We start from the raw sequence: 17,031 nt of genomic DNA on the forward strand, positions 1-17,031 counted from the left end.
TAATAAGTATTAATACACATTTCCAAAGGATCCACTGTGAGCTAGTCTTTTTCCACAAGCTGAAGAAAGATGGTCTGGCTCAAAGTCCTTTAAAGCCAAGTGTAGCTTTTTTATTAGTTTCAGTGCTTTGCTTGAAGACTATCACCTACCTTGGTATTTACAGCTCTCTGTTATCAGTGTATGCCAGCTTTTGGTATTTGTTTTGTCAAAATGAGATGGATTGAGGCAAAAGTTCAAAAAGTTTTTAATTTCTTACAAGATTGGAGCCACTGATAGCAAGTGTGTTTACCTAGGGAAGATGGCAACTTCTAATTATTTGGAGTGCTTGTTTTTAATTTCATTACCAAGAAATGCAGGTCATACTGCTTTTGTATGCATCTGGTCAAAAGTCAGCTGGCATCCAGATTCAACCAGGCCTGAGAAAAAAGTAGCACTATCAGAGGAATTATATTCCTCCACAGCAGCCTGGTAAAGAATAAAAATTTCTTATTGCTTCCACTGAAGAACTGACTGCACTGTAGGTTCATCTCTTAATTTCAAAGAATCCCTACCCCAAGACGCACTAGGAAAGCCTAACTGCAGGGGAAGACATCAGCTCAGCTACTTAGGTGTTTAAGATTCTTCTTCCAGAAGAATCCACAGGAGATCAGACTCTCTAGGTTGCTCTGCTCACATAGCTGCTTTCTTGGTAGATTGTTTCTCTCCTCTTTTATCTGTTAATTTTGTTTGCTGTTGTTTTCAGTTTGGTTGGAGCCAGCCTTGGTGAGGTGGAAACCACCTGGATCTGTGGTTTCATGAAGTAGGCCAGGTATTTTCAGACTGAGTTGTATGATCAGTGGTGACTCAGTAAAAATGAGTTGTGCAGCTTTTGTGGTTTTGTATCTCAGAGCTTTTCTAGCCAGATAGACACTTTAGATATCAAGACATTTTTCAGGGCTTTCAAGTAAGTTCCTAAAAGTTTAATGAAAACAGATGTTTTAGTTGTTTAGATCACTATTTCTGTAGTTAGCAAGATTTAAACAACAGATACAGAAAATCCCCTGTTATGCTTGCTGAAATTAGTCGGAAAATTCCCATCTGGGGTTATGATTTATCCTCTGTTAGATTTTGTGGGTGGATAGAGGTATATGAGGCAGAAAAGGATTCATCTTTCTTTTTCCACTGCTTCTACTACAGCAGCAGAGCTAATCACATGTGAGTCAGCAAAGTGTCCTTTTCTAGGGAAAGGAAAACTTGAAAAGGGGGAAAAAATGTTCATCTCTGCTGTGGTGAGGAGAAACACTTTCTCATGAACTGCTTTTTTGTTTATATTAATATAAAGTGACTTAAAGTACACATCATTGAAATGTTCATCACCTGGTGAGGGAATCCATTACCATAGCCTTCTGCAGGAGCATCAGAGAAATAGTCATAAAATGCACTCAAGGCCTGTGTATTTTCCTCTTTTTCTAGTATATCCCTGTCAGTGCAGAGCATATGCAATCACTGTGAGATTCATTACTAGATTCAGTCAGATAAGTCAAATAAGTAGGGTGTATTTATTGAGAGAATATGTGCACCTTTTACTCCCAAGATTTGATTACCCTTCTTGAATCCTCAGCCACAAATCAGATGCTAAGGTGATAACCAGCACTGAAGATGCACAGGTTAGTTGTTCTTCCATTTGGGACTGGCACCTTTTTTATTGAAAATCCAGTTACTTTCCTCTTGCCTGTTTGAAACTGGGCTTTATGAGATCCACACAAAAGTTCAATCTAAAAAGCATTTGGAACATCAGAAGAGTTTTGGTGACTACTTAATATTACAGCTTGTTGGAGGAATTGTGTCTTTAAGAGATGCCTAAAGGAGCCCATTAGTATTGTTATACTGTTTGGAAATTGATACAGAATAGCATTTTGCAGCAGCAACTTTTATAGTGGATGAGACACATCTGTCAGACTTCTTGACTCTGGGTGATTACAAAATGCAATACATATCTCCCACTCTGCCAATCTTGTATTGATTCCCAAATATGTCCCTAGGTATATAGTGGAGAGTTTGGTCTTGGCTCATTTGCTCTTAAAAGCTAAGCAAATTAACTAAAACCTTCTCTGTATTTTCTTGTTGTACTTGGTATCATGTAGGAGATCCATATCCTGCAAAACTGGGCATGAGTAGAAATTACTTTCAACTCTAGAGCACGTGTCCTTTTAATTCTGGAAGGCCTGAGTTTGCTGACCTGCAGTGCTTGTTTCAGAGCCTGTTGTTAATGCATTTTTAGGCAGGAGCTGAGGTCACAAGATTCTGATCAGTTGTCATGGAAGCATCTACCTAACTTTGCACTGACACTTTTTGAGTGAAACCTAGCGAATCATACCTTTCGAGAGTCTTTTTAGTCCCAGTCAGAGCTTTTTCTCTGGAGGAAAAAAATATTCCATGAGTGATTATGTAGAAACAAACTCAGCCTGAGCACGTTCTGTTTCAGGGAAGAACTTTAGGTGCTTAGGTCAAGTATCACTGTAGCTGAGCTTTCAGATTCCTTTCAGGCAGATCTTCTATATTCTTGTTACTAAAATCAAAGATACTCACTTTGGTGCCAGGGAGTTCGAAATGCTTGTGTAAATCATTAACATGAACCATTTATTCTGACCACAGCTACATGGTCTAAAGTTGATATATGGAATCTGTTAATCATTACTCGTCAACTACTTGCTGCATATCAGAAGGTGATTCCAAAACCTCCTGCCAACTTTTCAGAGGTCAGTACCTTGGGTTCTCTTTGCTTAACTAACCTGAATTCAGCTTTTGTAAGTGATCCTGAAATGCCTAGTCAGTTTTTTGGTTTTTTTTTTTGTAACCTGTGACACCTGAAGAGAAATCCTAACTTCTCTCTGTCAGATACATGAAAAATGGTTAAACAGTTGGAATGTTATTCCAAAGCTGTTTTTTTGTTTTTTTCCCTCAATAGAGTCGTCAGGAGGTACTACAACCCTAGAGAAGCCACCATGTGTGGTTATGCAAGTTTCAGGGGCAGGAATTGGCATTCCTTAGATGACTTGATCCAGCAGGAACTTTGTACAAATTCCCACACAGTGTGGCTTGCACTTGGGTACATGACAGACAGTGAAAGCATCAGAAATACCTGCAGAATTGCTGGTGCCTCTCAGTTGCTTTTTATTTATTCCTAACTCATTATGCTGTGGTGCAGAAAATACCCTGGGCTTTCCCCAGCAGTTACTCCTCATGAACTTCTTTAGCTGGCTAATTGCCTTTCTCTTCATGGTCCCCCTTTCATTCTTTCTGCCACCAAGCAGCCTTTTTCTAATCTGGGTACTTGCAACCTCATTCTTCTTCAGTTCACCAGTTTTCCTTTCCTAGCCCAGTGCTCCTCTTCCTCTGCCTGAGTTTTCTTACCTCAAATTCTTCTTCTGTAACCCAGCACATAATTTCTGACTTGTTTTTCTTGTGCCTAATTGAGCCATTTTATCCTCTCTTGTGCAGTGAAGCAGAAAAGAAATTCCTTAATTGTAGTTTGGATCTAAAGTTTTGCGTTATCCAACATCAAAGGGTAGCCCTTCTATGGAAATGTGGGGAGCCAACATCCTTCAGCTGCTGACTCAATGTAAAACAAATATTTAAAGAATTTCAATACCAGCCCCTTAGCAAACCATTACTGCAAATCTGCAGACTTTTCCAAATTTTCCAAAGTTTTTATTTTGGCCAAATTAGATAATTTTACTGGCATGCAGTAATAAAAAGGTACATTCCTAATACAAGTGTTATCTCTCTATTAGTTTTCATCCATCTGTTCCAGAATAGAGTGAATGCCACAGCTAACTAACTGAAAAGACATTCAGCATTAAAAATATATTCTTTGCATCTTGCTCTTCAGAATGACTGCATCAGTTTTGCTCAGACTTTCAAAAAAGTTACTGTGAGCTAACCAGCTCCATGGAATATTATAGCCCAGTGTAATGGGTTATCGGTAGGCAAATGAAAAACCTTATAAAATAAAATGCTGAAAAATCTTTATATTTTTCCTCCAAATGATTTTTGTATGATGAATAAGTTATTTGTGTAATCTCATTTTTTTCTTTATCACATTCTTTTCTTTTTTGAGACATAAAACATGTCTCAAAACTGTTGGTACAGTTAGAAGAACAGTAGAAAAATAACTGTGATTGCTTGTTGTATTGAAGTACTAGATGAGAGATTCCACTTGCTTTGAAGAAAATGTCAGGTTATAAAAAAATAGCTCAGATTAAATGAACTATTTTTGTCAGAATTAAAATGCATTTTTTGTTCAGTCTTATAGAAAGGTAAATGACTGTACAGAATATATATAGAAAGTCTTGACATTGTTGAAACAATCATTGATCAGACACTGTAAAGCCTCAAACAGAGGTATGTAGGTCCTTAGAGAATGACAGAAAATTACAACAGATTAAGAATATTTACTTTGGCAAGACAGAACTAAAGTTTCTGGAGGAAAATGCTTTTTGACACTGTTGTAGAAATAATAGTGTAACAGTAGAAGGAATTCCAACTAGAAATGGGATTTACAAAAACCACTGATTTCTTTGTTGTCTTTTGCTTCAGCTAGTACCCAATTTTATTCATGTAACTATTCTTTAATTTGGAACTAATTGCAGATGTAGGGTAAAAATGGGTTACAAATTTATATTTGCAAATGCAAAAGAAATATCAGTTCTACACTACTGAAGAAAATAAAGACATTCACTTAAATACAACTTTTGATGTTAAAGTTAGGATTCCCAGCTTTAAAAAGAAAATCTTACAAATTGCAGATATTATTTCAACACTCATGTTTTGGCAGTGTTCTGTAGAAATACATTGTTTCTTTATAATTATCTGATCATAAGGGATTTCATGCCTCATGATGATCAGTACCCTTAAACATAATGTTTTATGGAAGAGTGTGGTGCACTCCTGAATTTGGAAGTCAGTGGTAATAAAGATCACAGATCCCACCTTTAGGTTTGCACAGTTCTTTTGCTGAATAAGTAAAAATAATAGATTGCATTGATTATGTGCAACATCCATTTCTAGTGAAAAGTGGAGTTTTTATGTGCTGAAGTGTATTCTTAAATTTCTTCATAGTGGAAGTTACATACATATGATTGCTTTCATCCGATGCCTGGAAGAAATTCTGACTTCAGGCTGCAGTAGTCATGCTGGGTTAGCTGGAAGTTGAGGGAAAAGGCTTTTAATAGATGCACAATAAAAAACTGGTTAAAGGCTACTGCTGTGGAAGAACAAAGTTAGGCTAAGAATAAACCAAAGAGTGAATGGAAAGGTTTGATTTTTTTTAATTGCAGATTAAGTAATTCTAAATTCTTAATGTTCTCTACTTCTCAAGAAACAAACCATAACAATGCTCTGCTTTTATTCTAAAGTCGTCATTAACCGTAAATCCTATTTCTCATTGAAGCAAAGCAAATGCAAAAAATAACCTTCCATTACAGAGATATATTGGTAGTTCTGAGATATTAATTTTATCTTCAGTGTATCCCATTTTGTAAAGGACCACTTTTCAAGATGAAGAGTATTCCTGAAAACTTGTCATTTTCTTATTAATGTTTTTTGCAATTCTGCACTGCTATGACATTTTTAAGCTTCAGTGTTGTTTTCTAAGGGAAGTTATTTCCATTGCCTGAGCAAGTGAACTGTGCAAAACAGGCCACAAAGCAGGAAAAGGAGAATGAGTGTCTGAAGGAAAACAACCACAACTATGAGCAGCAATTGCAATGAATGAACCGGGGGAGTCTGAGGTTTTGCAGCTCTCTCAAACTAGCCTTTAGAAAGCAAAAGTATATTCAGGTCACAAACATGTTTACTCACTGGGACAGTTTTGTGATGTGTATTTTCCTTAAGGCCCAGGCAGGCAGTTTCTGCCAAGGGTGTATGAGAGCGTAAGCCATGGCTTAGAATTCAGATTTCAACTAAGGAAACCCAGAGCAAGACTTAGTTAAAGAAACTAATCACATTCTCCAGAGTAGATCTAATGGCCTTGAATCACATGGGTGAAAATCCTTCTGAGATCAACAGCATTATTTGCTGGAGTGGAGAAGACTGGAGTGGAGAAGGAAAAATTATCCATTGATCCAAACCGTATATAGTCTATAGCTTTAGGTAAAGCTGATATTTGCCCACACTGTATATTCTGGAAGTTGTACTAGTTGACCACTGTCCATGGAATGCAGTCATGGGGGTGGTCCTCTTTTACATTTATGCCTTTAGTGATCCTCCCATAGTCATGGCTGATTAGAAAGCAATTTGCAAAAGTTGTCTCCTCAACTGAATAACCATGAACTCTAGCATCTCTCTGATTATTTGCTGTAAGCTTTGCTTAGACAAATCCACATTCATGCATAGGATCATGTCTGCTTGTCCAAAAACTGTCTTCTGTAAATCCTAAAATGTGAACATAAGAAAGGGTATTTAAGCTGTTTCTACCCTGCTCAGTTTCTCACTGTTTTCTCTAGTCCAGCTAGAATGTATTCAGATGATACAAATGTCAACATTTTGCCTTGGAAACTGATACTAATTTGTGCATACAGGGAATGGTGAGAAAATCCCTTCAGAAGTTTATGTACTTGACTCTTAGTGTCTGTGGGACAAAGTACTGAGCGTAAGCAGATGGAATGTATTTCAAAGTGCTGATACTTCCACTCTCTCCATACTAAGCCTCACACTTTGTCAACTTAAAAGAAAAGCACAAAATTGTTGTGAAAGGGTACCTGCTCCTTTTAGCCTGTATCACTCACACAGTCTTTAAACTGCTTTTGGTATCCTATGATATACATCGGTCACCAGGAGGAAAATAGAAAGCAGGAGCAAACAGCATGGTATGCTATTGAGAATAAAAGCAGCTAATAGTCTTTATTATGTAATGGGATTATAGCAGTAAACGACGATGGCATTTCTGACACAGTTGCAGGTATCTGATAGTGGATATCCTATTTGATTTCCATCAATTTAATCTCAAAACATTGGTCAAGAAAAAGCAAACAAAAGTTAAAGGGCTGAAGGGCAGAAAGCAGAGGAATCTGAGGGGACACTGAAAACAACTGAAGCTATTTACTTCCTGAAGAGGATGGTATTTGTGTTGGAAGAAAAGGATTGCACCAGAAAAAAAAAATGAGCTTAGTAGTCTTGGCTCTCAAAAATTCAAAAGCAGACTGACTTTCAAAGAAATTGAAAGGTAATACATCTAAAACTACAAAAAGAGATTCCCTTTTTCACTGCACATAATTACATTTTGAAGACACCACTGCAAAATGCTGCTGCATTAAGGTACTCAAGACCCAACAGATTATTATTTTTTGTTATGAATACTAAGAATCCCATTCTATTACGTTTACTAGAATAAAACTATATTGAGTCAACAAATTGTGTTTGAATTTTAGAAAATGCTGCTGGAGCCAAGAAAAGATAACTTTTTTTTTTTTTTTAAGTTTTGGGGTTTTTGTAACTTAGAATTGTGTTCCTTGGGTAATTTTTATTATGCATTGAAAGAATGACTACTTTTGAGTAATAAGAATGCTATATTGCCTGAGATGGAAAGACTCTATTGTTGTGCATACATCCTGAAATAAAAAGCTCCCTTTTTATACTGCTTCATCATTTTCCCCTTCTTTTGAACACTTTGTTCATCGGATACTTACCTCTTTAGTTTTGAGTTTGATTACAAACATTTGTATTACTTCAAAAGAGCTTTTAACTTTCTATTCTTGTTGGTTCCACATTTTCCTAAAGCCCATAGGTTTTCTAGCATTTGGGTACTCCAGCCATTCTTTGTATTGGTGCTACCATTTATTCATTTTATAGAATCAGTGACTCCAGCAAAGATTGGCTGTGTTAAATGAGTTATGATCCATCAATAGGATTTAAAACATGTATTTATTTGTTTCTGTAGAAGGCAAAAATATAAATTTAATTTACAAATTAAAATTTTGACCTTGCAAAAAATAGTAGATACCTGCTTGTTGTTTTCTTTCTCTTTTAAAATAATTCCAATATAATTCTAGTGGAGCATCTGGCCCTTTGGTCACAGTTTTTATTCAATCCATGTTGTGTTTGACCATGCTGATAAGACTGGAATATTGTACTGCTACATCCTCAGCACTGAAGAATATGGTTGTATTTCTTCTGATGTCAGAGCTGGCTTGTTTGAAACAAGAAAGGAACTCTCTGCTGTCTAAGAATAACCTTCACAGCGATAGAAAAGAAGTTTAATTCCATGAAATTAGAAATACGTGGCTAATAGCTGTTTTCAGTAATGAGGAACTGTTGTGATATGCCTTTTTCAGGCATACTTTTGGCCCTTCTATCATCACACCAGATGATTGCCTGTAGACATACATCTGTGCAGCCCCAGTTTGGCTCATTGCCTCCTTGGCCTCAAGAAGCCTCAGATTCTGCTTTTTGCTATTTATGAGCAGCACTCCGTTTTCAAAGGTGCTCAGCTCAGTTGGAATGATTTTACAGCCTGGTGCAGCTAGCCAGGCCCAAAAAATTCTTTTCTTACAACCTCAAATCTTGAAGGCAATGACAAAATTATCTCCACTGTGGCCAGAAGAATTCGTGTATGTAGTGCACAGAGGTCACAGAGGTCATTCAGGATCAGAGCTCTGTATAGAAATGACAGACCTTTTTATAAACTTCAAAAGAAAGAATGAAGGTTTCCACAAAAGCACAGAAGCCACTTCCACTGGAAACTAACAAAAGTTGTATTATATAGCTGTCATTTTAAGGGGTGTACTATTTTGGACATGAGGATGAAAATTATGCAGTTCTTCCATTTTCCCATTTTCTAGACTTGTATTGATTACACTGTGGTAACCAGTAGACCAGAGCCTTTTCTGTGTAAAGTGGTGAGCATTCAGAGACCTACCACATGAAGTCCCAGTCCTGCAATAAGACACAGAGAGAGCTTCCCATGCATCCAGAGGCCCACTATCAGCCAACAGAAACATCAAAGATCACTTTTGAAGTTGTAAGCTCAGAAACTGAGACAGATGTACTTAGATATTTTCCTCCCATTGAATATTGTATATTTCTTTTTTATTAATCTCTTTAATTGTTAATATTGTTAATTACTTGAAATGTGCAAAAGCTCCTAAAGGGTAGTATAAGAGAAGTGATATGAAAGTACATTTTAATTCCTAATATAGAGAATTATAATTATGTGATGCTGTGATATTTTTTTCTTTCCCTGATGTTTTCCAGAATGTGCTATAAAAATAAAAACTTACCACTGTCTCCTGGCATGTGGTAACATGGTACTGGCTTTCTTTATTTTTCTTTTCCAGCCCATTCAAAGTCACTATTTTGAAAAATCAAAGTCCTTTTATTTATCTTCCTCTGGATCACTTTGTCCAGAATAAGTGTCCAATATCAACAAAGAAGAAACGTGTCCCTTTGTTCCCTCTGTGAAAAACAGCAGTGCTGTACATCTTTGCTCCCACTGGCTGCGTGGCTGTCAGACACCAGCATTTTGGGAGTAACTTTCTCAAACGTGGTTTGTATTTATACAGACTAATTTATGTGTAACAGAGGATTCTTCTGCTAAAGGAAGTACAGCTTCTGAATAAACCAGCATGTCCTTTCCTATAGCAAGCTGGAAACAGGAGCTAGTAGAGACCTTTTTTATCAGTGTTAGTTTATAGAAAACAACATAAAACTTAATCCAACTGCTTGTTTATATTGATGTCTTCCTGCTGGCAAGGTGTGGAAAATCCTGTCATTTCAGAACTAGGTCATTTCAGACAGTTAGAAAATACTAATATATTATGATAAATAAAAAAAATAAAAAAAAAAGAAAAAGTTATGCTATGGCCAATGAAGGAAAGATGATGTGGTATAAATGTCATGTCTTGCCATATATGTTACAGAAAGACGTTACACACCATGTGGCCCCTTATAAGATGAGACATTTTTCTTCATCTCAAGTGCCTGAGAGGTCTAATCCTGGTCCTAATGGCTGCTTACATCACTGAAATACCCTCAGACCAGAATTTTGGGAGGACTAGTGCAGTGTGGTATACATGACCTTTGTCAGATATAGGTGCCTGCCCCAAAGAACTTCCAGTTACAAATGGTCTTAATTTGCTGTCATGGAGAGGACTTGAAATTCAAACACTTGATTAAGTCATTAGCAATTATAGAGTAAGAGGTTTAGTAGCAATTGTAACATACAAATAAGCCTTTAGGCTTTAAGTAGATGTTGTTTTTATTATACTGTAACTAGTTTACCATTATATTTCCTTGTGACAGATTGTTTTCTTCCCTGTGGAACACAGCCATTGCTAATATTTCCATTATGCTAATATTCTAAGGACCAATTATTGATATTTACATCACAACCTTTTTGAAAAAAGTACCATTCATGAGTCCATGCCATTCATTTTCCTACAACGAGTTAATTTTTTATTACCATTAGCATGCCAATTACTTGAGTCTCCATAGATTACACAGTTCCTGTGGATACTGCTGCCTGTCATTGCTGCTGAACACTGATTGCTATTCAAGAGCCTGTCATACCAGAGAATATTTTTGTAAAACCAAACTGGTTCACTCCCAACACACAAGACCTAGGAATTCAGATGGCCAACCCCAGTCTCCAAGAACTAAACAAACCACACAGCTGAGCTCAGATATGGAAAACCCTGCAAACCAAACATCCAACTCGGTATACACAGCAAGCCAAAAAGTCTCCCAGAGACAGAGCCAGGACTGCCAGCTAAAAGTGGCTATGGCTAAACAGGAGAACATACAGGCAGGAGTTGCTTAAGTGAGCAAAAATTAGGCAAGAATATTTAAACTGAAGCAGGGTTTAGCACAGCAGTGATGTAATCTGAATGACTGGTTCGCCAAAGGATTGCATATTGTCAGGACAATCTTTATTTTCCCTCTGTGATCATGGAGCAGGAGTTCTGCAGAAGGTGTGCAAAGAAGTTGGGTTGGGGACAGCAAGAAGTCTCAGGTAGGGACATCCCCAGGCACATGACAGTGTGCTCACAAAGAGCTTCTCTTGGCTGCAACATTAACAACTCACAGGGACAAATTAAGTTTACCAGTGTCCTCACCTGCCTGGTCTGAAGCTGAGCTCCAAGATCATCTCACAGTGTTTTCTGGTACTGATGGTCACCTGGGGCTGGATATCCTTGGGAGCAAATGAAGCATGAGATATGTGAGTGGCTTCAGAGGGAGGAGGGGAGAGAGCTGCTTTAATCACTGCCTGTTACCTTGAAAAGCCTTTGAAGGGAATGGTTGCAAGGATTTAAAGCTAGCATGATTATTTTAACAAATTACATTTTTGAAAATAACAGTAGTAAGATTCAAGCAGAAATATCTATGAGACCATAAAACAATTTCCAAAGAAAAATGGTTCCCAAAATTTCCTTGTTAAGAGTTATTTTGAACTAAATTGGACAAGTAAATAGGGAGGAAATTATGCATAAAATAATAAAAGTCGTTTCTTACTTAGTAAAAAAACTACCTAGAAAACTAAACAAAACAAACTTTATGTAGGAGTAGAAAGGAATATTCCAGTTTTAAGAACTTTTTTGTGTCAGAGTTCACTGTCTCTTTACATAAGAAGATGTGCAATAATTAGCTTCCTATTCTTCCTGCAGATTCTGCATCAATAAGACATTTTGCAAAATATAGTCGTTTCTGTAAAACTATGTTATGCATCATTCCTTGTGACCAGCACATAACTTTGCACAAATAACTGTCACATAGCACAAAAAATGCACTATATTGTCAGATGCTGGAAGACTTTTGAGGAGCCTTTTTTGACATATAGCATGTTTCCTGTACTTTTTTTGACAAGTTTGTTTTAATAGCTTAAGGAAAAAGGCAATAATAATGCCCAAATTCCTTTAGAATTTCAGAGAAAGACCAGGATATTAAGGTATGCATTTTATGGCAATTCCAGCATTGTGTAGTTTTGATTCCTAACACATTCTGGGGCTGTTCTGCATTTAAAATTGTTTCTAATATAACATAAATTTAACTGAATACAATTCAAGCTCAACTTATCTAGTATAGATTTCCATAGTACCTAGGAGCTACATGGTTTTAAATTCACTCACCTAGAATATCAGCTCGGTTAGCAGGGAAGCACCTCTGAGCCCCTTTCACTAATGAAAAACTGAGATCCAGAGATACCACAAGCAACATTGCCAAAATATGTAAGTCATATCTTCAAAAGCAGGTTATGCATCCAAAGAACAAACCTCAGAATTTTATGGACTGTCAGCTCCTAGTAAAATAATCAGAAGTTATGCCTGGGAATACCTGAATACCATAGCCTTGTTAATTGCATGTCACTAATATTATCACTTACAAACCCAGAGGGAGAAGGAAAATGGGTTCCCAATCCTGTAGTCAAACCACTGGGCCTTTCATTAGCATTTATTTTCCATATATGTTGCTAAAGGACAATTGTTCTTCAGATTGGCTTCATGTGTTTTGCAGTGCCTTATTCCTCTAAAGCATTTCAACAAAACAGAAAAATTCAGGCCCATCTGTTCCTTCAGTGCCTCTGAGGTTAAGCTGTAGTTGAGAAGGAATTGGCAGGATTTCAGTCTTGGTCACAGGTACTTAAAACCTCCCTAAATTCCATTTTAATCACATAAGCCCTTTTCTAGATCGAGACTTAATGTACAAATCCGTCCCAGAAATTTTATCCTAAGAGAATGTCCTAGGGTCATGTAGAAAGCCTGTAAGAGAAGGAATTGAAATTAGGTGATATCCTCAGGTAATGTTCTCAGAATACCCTCTCCAAAATTTTGATTTATGTTTTAATAAGCTAATGGTGATTTTTGCTGCTCTAAAATATATCAGAAAATCATTAGGAAACTACCTGTTTTCACAGCAAATGAAAGATGTCTTTCAAAAAGGGGTAGATATTTACATCCAAAGGCTTTTTAGCTTCTGTAGTTGAGCCAGGAAAATGCATAATTCCTGATCATATAGGCCGTATTTGCTTTGCATGAAAACCATGGTTAGAAGGTCAGGGGGCATCAGGAGTGGAATTAGGATGTCTCAGCATGAGATACTCACAACTGTGGCAACTATGAATGAAAGGGGAGGTGAGAGGGCTATCTGGAGCTGACAGCAGTATTAAAATAGGTGGTGACTTCCATGGCACACATAGCAAAAGGAGTATAGAGCATCATTGCTCCTGACCAGGAAGCATGGTTGAACATAGATAATGAGCAAAAAATATAAAATGGGGTTTGTGTCTCCTTTCAATTAAACTAATGCAGCATTCTTAATATATATGTTATGAATACATCAATTATGATGTCCTTCCTTCACTGTGGAGAGTATAGAGATGGCACATTTTGTGGGTAAGCAAGGTGAACTTGTGACTCTTCTTATGTAAGTTGTTCTTGCCTTAGTAAGACCAATGAAAAGTGACAATTACAATGCTTGAGGATTTCCCTTTTCTTTCTAAATAATCTGTGTTTATGAAAATAGTCACACCATCAGTGTGGTTTGCCATCCCATTTAACACCAGAAAATTAGAATCAGTTGATTGCAATGTTCTCTGCATAAAGCTGGTTAATATTCTAGTTGAAATAATTTCTAAAGCTTATCATATGATGCTGTATGTTCAGTTAATGCAGGGTATGTTGCTACTGTATTTAGGCTTTGTCAAACCTTCATTAGGTTCAGATAAAAGCTGATAGCAAGTAATAAAATTATCTAAATGCAAAAATAGAAGAAAAAAATGGAGATTGCAATGGTTTGGTTTAAACTGACAGGGGAAATAATTTATTTTCATATACAGCATTAAATAAAGCTTCTCAAAGTTACTTTTAAATGTTGCCTGTTGATTTTATACCTTTAATCTTTGTTAGCCACATCCTTTTCTTTCCATTTCTGTGTATGGGGTCATAAACACTTCTATTAGAGAGGGGAAAAAAGTAAAAAATTGTGCAGTTAAAGAGGTCTTTGAATGCTTGTTTACTCCCAGACCTCTGGAAAGCAGCTTTTAAAGTAAAGCAGAAAAGATGTCTGTCTGACGTGCAAAGAAGACTCATCTTTCTTCAAATACATTTTAATTAATGTGAAGAGTTTTAAACTCTGTCTCTGACTGTACAGCTTGCTATTCCCTTTGAAAGCAGTTTAATTTCTGTTAGCATGCAGATGCTGCTGAGACTGACACTGCTAAAACAACAACAACAAAAAAACAAAAGTGTAATTTTATAAGAAAATCTGTTCCAGTATCTTAATTTTGCTTTTATTAATTGCTTATTGCTTGAGATCACAGGTCAATAGACTCAGGGACCAAAGCAAAGGCATTTGTTCCACGCTTCGCCTGCTACACTATTTGAAACTTCAAAAAGTTGCATGCTGAACACATCAAAGATTGGTTGGGGTTTTTTAATACAGTAAAGGTATATAATAGAGCTTTTGTGTTTTCTCCCAAAAGCTAATAAGCATCCTGAACTTTTAACATAAAATCCTGACAATAATTCAATGGGGCAAATTGAGTAAATCCCATGTTTTGACATGAAACAGTCTCTTGTTCTCATCAGATGGAAGTGAATATCCTGCTATTTTAGGTCTAGCAGTCTGAAAATGTCAGAGCAGTTTATGCCTGTGGATAGATATCCAATGAGGAAATATCATCAATAAAGAAAACCAGTGGATTAATTTTGTGATATATTTGGTTTTATCACCCCACCTTGGTTTTAGATGCCCAATAGTTCATGCAATGCACATCGCAAACAACACACATTTCTACCTGCAACATCAGACAAGGCAGGTAGGAATGACAGAGAGTATCCCGTTGCCCTGTCTCAGGCTTGGTTGTGGTGCTTTATTAACCAGCTGACATTACAAATTGCCACGATACAGCATGTACCTGGTGTCACTGAGCACTGTGCAGAGTCTGTCCCCAGGGACTGAGAAACGCCGCAGGAAAAGCTCTGCATCCACCACTCCCCCACTCCTCCTCCCGGCCACTGCAGGCCTGGCTAGTTGAAAGCTTGAAAGATGGTGAAAGCTGGGGTTCTTATGGCCAGGTTGCAGTGGAAAGGGGTCAGAGAACATAATCAGAACTAGCAATGTAAGAACTAGCAATGCAGCAGAGGTGCCTCTGCTTCAGTCTTTGCCAGCCTTTTAGTTTGAGGGGAGAAAATGTACAAATTTTTCATGCCAAAATTCAGCGATGCTCTGCACCTACCTTCCCATACTTCCTTGGCAGTACTAGAGGGCAGTGCTAGAGTTGCAAGAAGCTCAGAATTGCTGACTGTTTATGTACCATCTCACAAGCCGTCCTCAAAAAGCCAGAATGAGAGGGAAACTACCTTAGATACTAACTATGCTGTAAAAGCTTATTGTAAGGGTTTGTGCATCCTCCTTTGAGCAGCTGTTACTCATCACTGCTGCAGAGCAAACCGGCTGATCCCATGTGGCCGTTCTGCAGTTACCAGCTACTGTACTACTATGTTGGGATTGCAATGTTATACAACATGTGCTACAACATGGGCCCATGTGCTAGAAATGTTCCAAGTGTACATTCATATAGTCACATCTCTGGTACTGTTGGAATTAAGACATTAGGAGAAACTGAACTGCAAATTGGCAAGAAAAGCAGCTGCCAAAGAGATTGTGTCCTTTTTCTCCCTGTAAACAGAAACGTGGTTCTCCACAAATGCCTTGTCAACTCACCTCCCAGTTACATCCCATAAGCTCATTTTTGCTTCTCACCTTCATCAGTTTTGAGCTTTAGCGGATTTCTATTGCAGCAGGTAGAAATGTATTTTTATGATCCCAAGAAGAACTCCATAGGACACACACAGACATTCAGAGGGAATTTGACTGACATGGTTGGCAGATTTTACAGAAATTTGTGTTTCATGACACTGCTACCACAAATATTCACTGCTTCCTTGTAGCCTCCACATGTAGATTTTCCTCTGAGCTATTTCATTAAAATAATTCCCAACTTTCAAAAAAGGGGGGGAAGCAGCCAAAGGGGAGGAAAAGAAGCAAAAAATAAATATTATGGTATAGTGACAAAAGACGAAGCATGGGCTTGGGCAGTGAAATGGTTAATTCAGAAACAGTTACAAAAAAAAAAACATCTCTGAGGTTACTGTGAGCTCAAGAATGACTTCTTTCTGAAGGATGAAATTAAGTTGTGTTAGACCATCACTTTGATTTTACCGATCTAACTAAGGAAGATGTATTATTATTTTCATAGTAGGGGTTGATCTACTGAATTACACAATGCTGATCTGTCACTCAAAATGACAACACAGACAAGGGATCTTCTTTGATCTCAAGACAATTGAGGTTTCAGAGAGGAGTCCACCAGGAAGATAAAGTTAACTTTTCAGACCTTGAACCTCAGAACATCTATGAATAAGGGAGGAAGATATTAGCGAGTATATTTTTAAGTCATCAGTGAAGACCATTGATTTGCCTTCTAACAGCTATTAAAATAAGAATCTGGCAAAACTTAGAAGCCAATTGCCAACTGCATTATTACCATTACATCTCAGTTTAACTTAATTTACCAACAGTTTAAAAATAAAAGAGTTAATTCTTCATATAGGTGAGGCTGGCCAGATCTTCAGCTCATTTATACTAAGCTCTCTCATTTAAGTTCACTATAGTTCTTCTGCTTTGCAACACTTGTGACATAGTCCTCTAAGTACACAATATTGCAGAAGATATTTGAAAATATAGGGGCTTATTCAAAATTAGATGTAAACAATTTTTCCACAAATATTTGGACAATAAAGAGTAAATGAGATCGTCTGGAAATGAGGCAGCAGATTTACCAAAGCAGGCTATATAAAACAGTTGGCCAATTTAGGCTGAGAGCCTCATTCAAAGCATCAGGACTCACTATGTAGTTTTCTGTTCTGGTGGCATTTGCAAGCAAATATTTATATGAGAGCCTCTTGAAGTGTGAATGTACTACTGACAGCACATTAAAAAAAAAATAAAAACTACCTGAACTCTTGACTGTTGAGTTTTTGCAGTTAAGTTTGCAGA

At 37.2% G+C, this 17,031-nt stretch overlaps 1 long non-coding RNA gene across 1 annotated transcript in view; it reads left to right on the forward strand.

The window, feature by feature from the left end:
- The window catches only part of LOC146768152 (uncharacterized), a 66,834-nt gene that overhangs the window by 5,925 nt on the left and 43,878 nt on the right, over window positions 1-17,031 (forward strand). The window contains exon 2 of the long non-coding RNA XR_014951412.1: window positions 2,635-2,738. This is a non-coding gene — a long non-coding RNA (uncharacterized LOC146768152). The remainder of the gene's footprint in view (window positions 1-2,634; window positions 2,739-17,031) is intronic.

This window comes from Lonchura striata, chromosome 2 (assembly GCF_050655825.1).
Source record: "Lonchura striata isolate lonStrDom1 chromosome 2, ASM5065582v1, whole genome shotgun sequence".
Taxonomy (NCBI): Eukaryota; Metazoa; Chordata; class Aves; order Passeriformes; family Estrildidae; genus Lonchura; species Lonchura striata.